Source organism: Periplaneta americana, chromosome 5, assembly GCF_040183065.1.
Source record: "Periplaneta americana isolate PAMFEO1 chromosome 5, P.americana_PAMFEO1_priV1, whole genome shotgun sequence".
Classification (NCBI taxonomy): Eukaryota; Metazoa; Arthropoda; class Insecta; order Blattodea; family Blattidae; genus Periplaneta; species Periplaneta americana.
In genome coordinates this window covers 117,956,882-117,962,881 of record NC_091121.1, presented here as the reverse complement: position 1 = coordinate 117,962,881, position 6,000 = coordinate 117,956,882, and the positions used below count along the sequence as shown (strand labels likewise).

Sequence of the window (6,000 nt, the reverse complement as noted above, 5' to 3'; positions counted from 1 at the left end):
ATAATATATACTTTATGAAAATAATATATAAACTTTATGTATTTCGTATTTCAATTGTGGAAGGAAGGTGTTAATTTTTCAAAAGAGCACGATGTCAAAAGTACAATACATTTTATCGTCTGCTAGGGAACGAGTCTGTGATGAGGCGATAGTAGCGATCCTGGTGGCTAGCAACTATCTAGGGATGCATATTTGAACTGTCTATGTTTGCATATTTAGTAAGTATTGAGCTTCGCAACTGTATATACTAAACCACAGTATAGGGAACATATGTTCTCTATACTGTGTCAATACCGTAGACAAATAAATAGAGATTTTGACTGAGGACAGGAAAGTTTGTTAATTCATTAGGGAAAAATCGAAGTGTTTAGTGGGAGGGAAATTTCGTATCTATAAGTTTTGAACAGTATTGCCAATATTTTGTTGTTTGAACTTTGTAACATAAATACTTTTATCCTCTCAGGTTTGAACAGATGGGGAGAACTAGAAAGTTATGTATGAATAGACAATAATGAAACGAATATGAACATTTGAAAGATATTCTACAGCCTGTAAAGATTACTGAATGAAAACGAATTGCATCGCTTACTACTTCTCGTGGCAGGAGCTCAACCTGAGAGTTGGCAACAGCGTCAGTAAATAACCTGGAATTGAAGTGCTGTCTAGGAAAGTGTGTTGTGGACATTAATGTGGAAGTTCAAGTTATTTACTTTGACTGCGGAAATTTAGAAACAAGACAAGTGGTTTTGTGATGTATCGCCCTGTATGGAATATTCTGCTGGGAAAGTAAACGTTCGTGGACGTGAGTTGTTGAATACAATTTGTCGTTACTTTTTTGTGAAGGTTATTTAAGAACCACCCACTAGAGAAATTTGTTAAAATATTTTGAAAATGCGTAGAACTTATAGTATGGAATAGTGGAAATTGGATGTGAACACTGGGAGAGCTGTAAGCCCACCCTAAATAGATAGCCTACCTTATATAACAAAATCGCGTGCGTGAATGAACTCCGCAGTATTTTCTGAATGTGACGTAATTGGAGGGAGGGAATAAAGAGGTTTTCAGTGTCGTCAATACCTCTTACATAGTACATACCTAATCTAGCCTAACCTCACCTCTCACAATACTAACCTGGCACATAATACACACCTAATCTAACCTAACCCAACCCAACCTTTTACAATACTACATACTTATAGTAACATTTCTCACGTTTAGTATCATTTCATTTGCAAATGTTGTCCTCCCTGCTATTTATAGAATTCATCGATAATAATTCGTTGAGAGACAGAATTCAAACATCACCTGCTTTAATGCATAGGAGTAAGTTATAACTTACAACAGCTTTATTTCAAGTAAATGCAAGTTAACAGGTTTTTTTTATTTCTCATTGATAAACTAGCAATAGCCTAATAATAATAATTTTATATAGGCTAGTCCATCTATTATAATAAACTATATTATGGAACAAATTTATTAAATTACCTTGGTGTCATTACGTAAATTTGATAAACATAAATAAATGAATTCATAATTCAATTTTAGCATTTTTGGGTTTTCCAGTTTCATTTAAGCAGTGATTGCTGAGATTTCTGAAACTTCACTTCGATCACCATTGATATCACTGTACAAGATAACCTCGTTGTCTTCAAATAGCAGTCTTAAAAAGTTGTAAAATATTTTGTGCCTGCTTGCTGAATTTGTTTTGGGTTTCGATGACACACATGCAGAAGAGTATTGGCCTTCATTCATATTGCCTGACTTATGAAAACCAATAGGTAAATAAATTATTCTGCATCATTCTCATCAAGGTCAAAATTTTGCGTTAATATTTCATTATAGCCTCGTTGAAGGACGTCTTCATTCATTCTTACTTGAAAAATTTACCAGTTCGGTCTTGATAAACACACTTATTTTGCCTATAGATACCGCGCATTTTCTATCCTAAGTTATTTAGAAAATGGGTAAGACTTAATATCTTGGAAAGACGGACACTTTCCGAAATTTTTTAAAATCATATTTTCGGCATATTTTTATCTTCTGAAAACTGTGGAATTTTTAGAATTTGTCGAAAACCATAGGTTCGAATGTATGACACATGCCACTCTTGCTCTCAACAAGACATGAAAATCCATAAGAAAAGCAATATAATTTATACACAGCCAATAGACCATTTGTATTAAAAAATATCACATTCAAATCTACACTATAGAACCTAACCAGTAAAATTTGAAAGTTGACCTTTATAAGTGGGCTATGGTAGGCCTATACAAAACCCTGACTGCTTTATAGAGGTGGTGAAGTCTGTTTCTGTGGCCAGGGTATGTCCACTTAAATAGGAATTCCATCAAGTGACCACTTTATGATGTTCTGCCCTCTGTCCATTACGGTACTTCACACCACAATCAACAATCTCTTGATATTTTGTGTGTGTTCACCAGTCTCTGGATCCCAGAATTTTAGCGAGTCATTTACAAATTAACCCCTTACCGCATGGGACTGTCTTGCACACACCGATTTTATATTCAAATAACTCAAGTAGTTCTTTCTTTCTCAACTGATGTTACATATGGTCAAATCCAATTCTTGACAGTGTGCAAGATCTGTCCCAGTATCCAGTTTGAAATATTGTATGTTTATATTATAACTTATATGAATATAAAACCTGTATGTGCCATATCTGTCCCAGTATGCTGTAAGGGGTTAAAAGTTGGAAGCCTTCATTCTCTAGGCAATCATATGTCTTCCAACATTCACTAATCATCTTCTTACCAAGCAAAATAAAGGCCTACTTCTTATAAATGACAAAAGATGTCTTTATTATCTTCTTTCAACAGATTCGACAAAAATATTATTTCCACTCTCCACACCTCTGAAAATCCAGTAACCCCTAGTACGACGATCCTGCTCATATTTAGTCTTGTTTACTTTGACTTCGTGCACTTCACGTGCACAGTAACACCAACTTTTCCCAATTTCATGGTTCTACTTCCAATCCACGTACACCTCATAAATAAATTAAAACCAATCCATATTGCTCTCCAAGGACACACACAGTTCCTTTTGAATGAATGGCTGTGAGAGAGAATCGTGGCATAACCAAAATAATAACATTAAACAAACTTTATTTGAAAAAAAATATTCTCATAACAGTAGGGGAGACTGTTATACCTTTAAACACTTTTCACATTTCATTTTTTTTTTTTTTTAATTTTGGGAAATAAATTTTTTAAATGAAAAAATGGTTGAAATAATTATTTAAGATTCCTTTGCAACTTCTTGTATGTATTTTCCTGTTTTACAAATCTATCAAGGACAAAAAAATAAATAAATAAAATGAAGGGATATGTAATGTGTTCAAAGGTACAACAGGTTCATGTATCTTGGAACATACCCTCTTGTAAGTTGGAACACATGAAATATAGGTGGAAATATAGCTGTAAAAACTGACAATCATATTTAAAATGTATTTGCAATCATAAACCAGAGCAGGTTTCTCTGATTGAGATTTTATTTCCTGAAGAAGCAATAACTGCTTCAACAGGTTTCTTTCAAGGCATTCAGATTAGTTGGAGCTCTTAACTCCAGACTTATTTCGTGACATGATCTTAAAATAAAAGAAAAACAAAAAGTGATAGTATTATGTACCTTGGAACATGTTCCATGGTACAAGATGTTTTGGGTTCGAAAGCATAAGAGGATGCATGTTTAAATAAATATGGCTCCCAAAACTAGACATTCGAATAAATCATGGAAATTAAAATAGACCTATGTTATTACTTACCAGATGACAGGGAACACATTGTACTTGATAGATAGTAACAAATAGAATTTGGTTTTGTGTTAGAAAATGTATATCATTGAACGAAATGTTTACTTTTGGTACTAAGAAAAATTCTTTTGCCCATAAAACTCACACTTTGCATGACCAGAGCTACTTAGCGGCTTTCTCTGCAGTCTACTTCAGTTTGAGTCCTCTAGGTACTTACTACTTAATTACTGGCTTTTAAGGAACCCAGAAGTTCATTGCTGCCCTCACATAAGCCCGCCATTGGTCCCTATCCTGAGCAAGATTAATCCAGTCTCTATCATCATATCCCACCTCTCTCAAATCCATTTTAATATTATCTTCCCATCTACCTCTCGGCCTCCCCAAAGGTCTTTTTCCCTCCGGCCTCCCAACTAATGCTCTATATGCATTTCTGGATTCGCCCATACATGCTACATGCCCTGCCCATCTCAATCGTCTGGATTTAATGTTCCTAATTATGTCAGGTGAAGAATACAATGTGTGCAGTTCTGTATTGTGTAACTTTCTCCATTCTCCTGTAACTTCATCCCTCTTAGCCCCAAATATTTTCCTAAGTACCTTATTCTCAAACATCCTTAACCTATGTTCCTCTCTCAAAGTGAGAGTCCAAGTTTCACAACCATAAAGAACAACCGGTAATATAACTGTTTTATAAATTCTAACTTTCAGATTTTTTGACAACAGACTGGATGATAAAAGCTTCTCAACTGAGTAATAACAGCCATTTCCCATATTTATTGTGTGTTTAATTTCCTCCCGAGTATCATTTATATTTGCTACTGTTGCTTCCAGGTATTTGAATTTTTCCACCTCTTCAAAGGATAAATTTCCAATTTTTATATTTCCATTTCGTACAATATTCTCGTCATGAGATATATTCATATACTTTGTTTTTTCGGTATTTACTTCCAAACCGATCTCTTTACTTGCTTCAAGTAAAATTCCAGTATTTTCCCTAGTTGTTTGTGGATTTTCTCCTAACATATTCACGTCATCTGCATAGACAAGCAGCTGATGTAACCCGTTCAATTCCAAACCCTCTCTGTTATCCTGGACTTTCCTAATGACATACTCTAGAGCAAAGTTAAAAAGTAAAGGTGATAGTACATCTGCTTGCTTTAGCCCACAGTGAATTGGAAACGCATCTACAGAAACTGACCTATACAGACTCTGCTGTACATTTCACTAAGACACATTTTAATTAATCTAACTAGTTTCTTGGGAATACCAAATTCAATAAGAATATCATATAAAACTTCTCTCTTAACCTTTTTGAAATCTATGAATAACTGATGCACTGTACCCTTATACTCCCATTTTTTCTCCATTATCTGTCGAATACAAAATATCTGATCAATAGTTGATCTATTACGCCTAAAACCACACTGATGATCCCCAATAATTTCATCTACATATGGAGTTAATCTTCTCAAAAGAATATTGGACAAAATTTTGTGCAACATCAACAAAAGTGATATTCCTCGAAAGTTACTACTGTGCCGTTTTATTTCGGCACGTCTTTCTTTTCCTTTCTATTTCTTTTACATTTTTCTATCTTTATACTTTTCTCTGTTAGTTTCAATTATTGTAACTCTTCATAGATGGCTTGTAGTTTTTCCCTTTCTGAGCTAGTTCTTCTTACTTCTCGTAGATGGCTTCTTTCCTCTCACCTTCCTGTTTTCCGGTAGTCTATGGTGTTCTTTCTTGTAATCTGTGATGGGTTGAAAACAAGGGCCTAGCCTATGGCTGGCGAGTGATTGGTTGATTCCCTGGGGAGAATTTAGTATTTTTCATTACGTTATCTGATTAGTTAAGATAGAGACGCCGTTTAGTATTTCGCCTGTGAAGCCAGTTATTCGTGTGGCGTCAGTACGCTAGAGGGATGGCTTGGAGGTAGAACGTGTGTTGCGAAGGACATGAGCTCCTATGTAGGCCAGGGATCGAAATGGGTTTGGTAAGTCTACTAGTAGTTGCGTAGTCCATGTTGTGGGAACCTGCGAATGTATTGCAGAAGATATTCGTGTGGAGTTTAGTACACTAGAGGGATGGCTTGGAGGTAGAACGTGTGTTGTGAAGGGCACGGGCTCCTATGTAGGCCAGGGATCGAATTGGGTTCGATAAGTCTACTAGTAGCTGCGTAGTCCAACGTGTTGTGGGAACCTGCAAGTGTATCACAGAAGATATTCGTG

At 35.4% G+C, this 6,000-nt stretch overlaps 1 protein-coding gene across 3 annotated transcripts in view; it reads left to right on the top strand.

The window, feature by feature from the left end:
* The first annotated feature begins 431 nt into the window (after nt 1-431).
* The window catches only part of DCP2 (decapping protein 2), a 111,716-nt gene continuing 106,147 nt past the window's right edge, over nt 432-6,000 (top strand). The window contains exon 1 of one of the 3 annotated variants that reach the window (XM_069826418.1): nt 432-802. The gene's annotated coding sequence lies outside the window, so the exon portion shown is untranslated. Of the gene's footprint in view, nt 803-1,297; nt 1,324-6,000 lie in introns of those variants that run through there. The other 2 variants (XM_069826420.1, XM_069826419.1) reach the window with 2 other exon arrangements.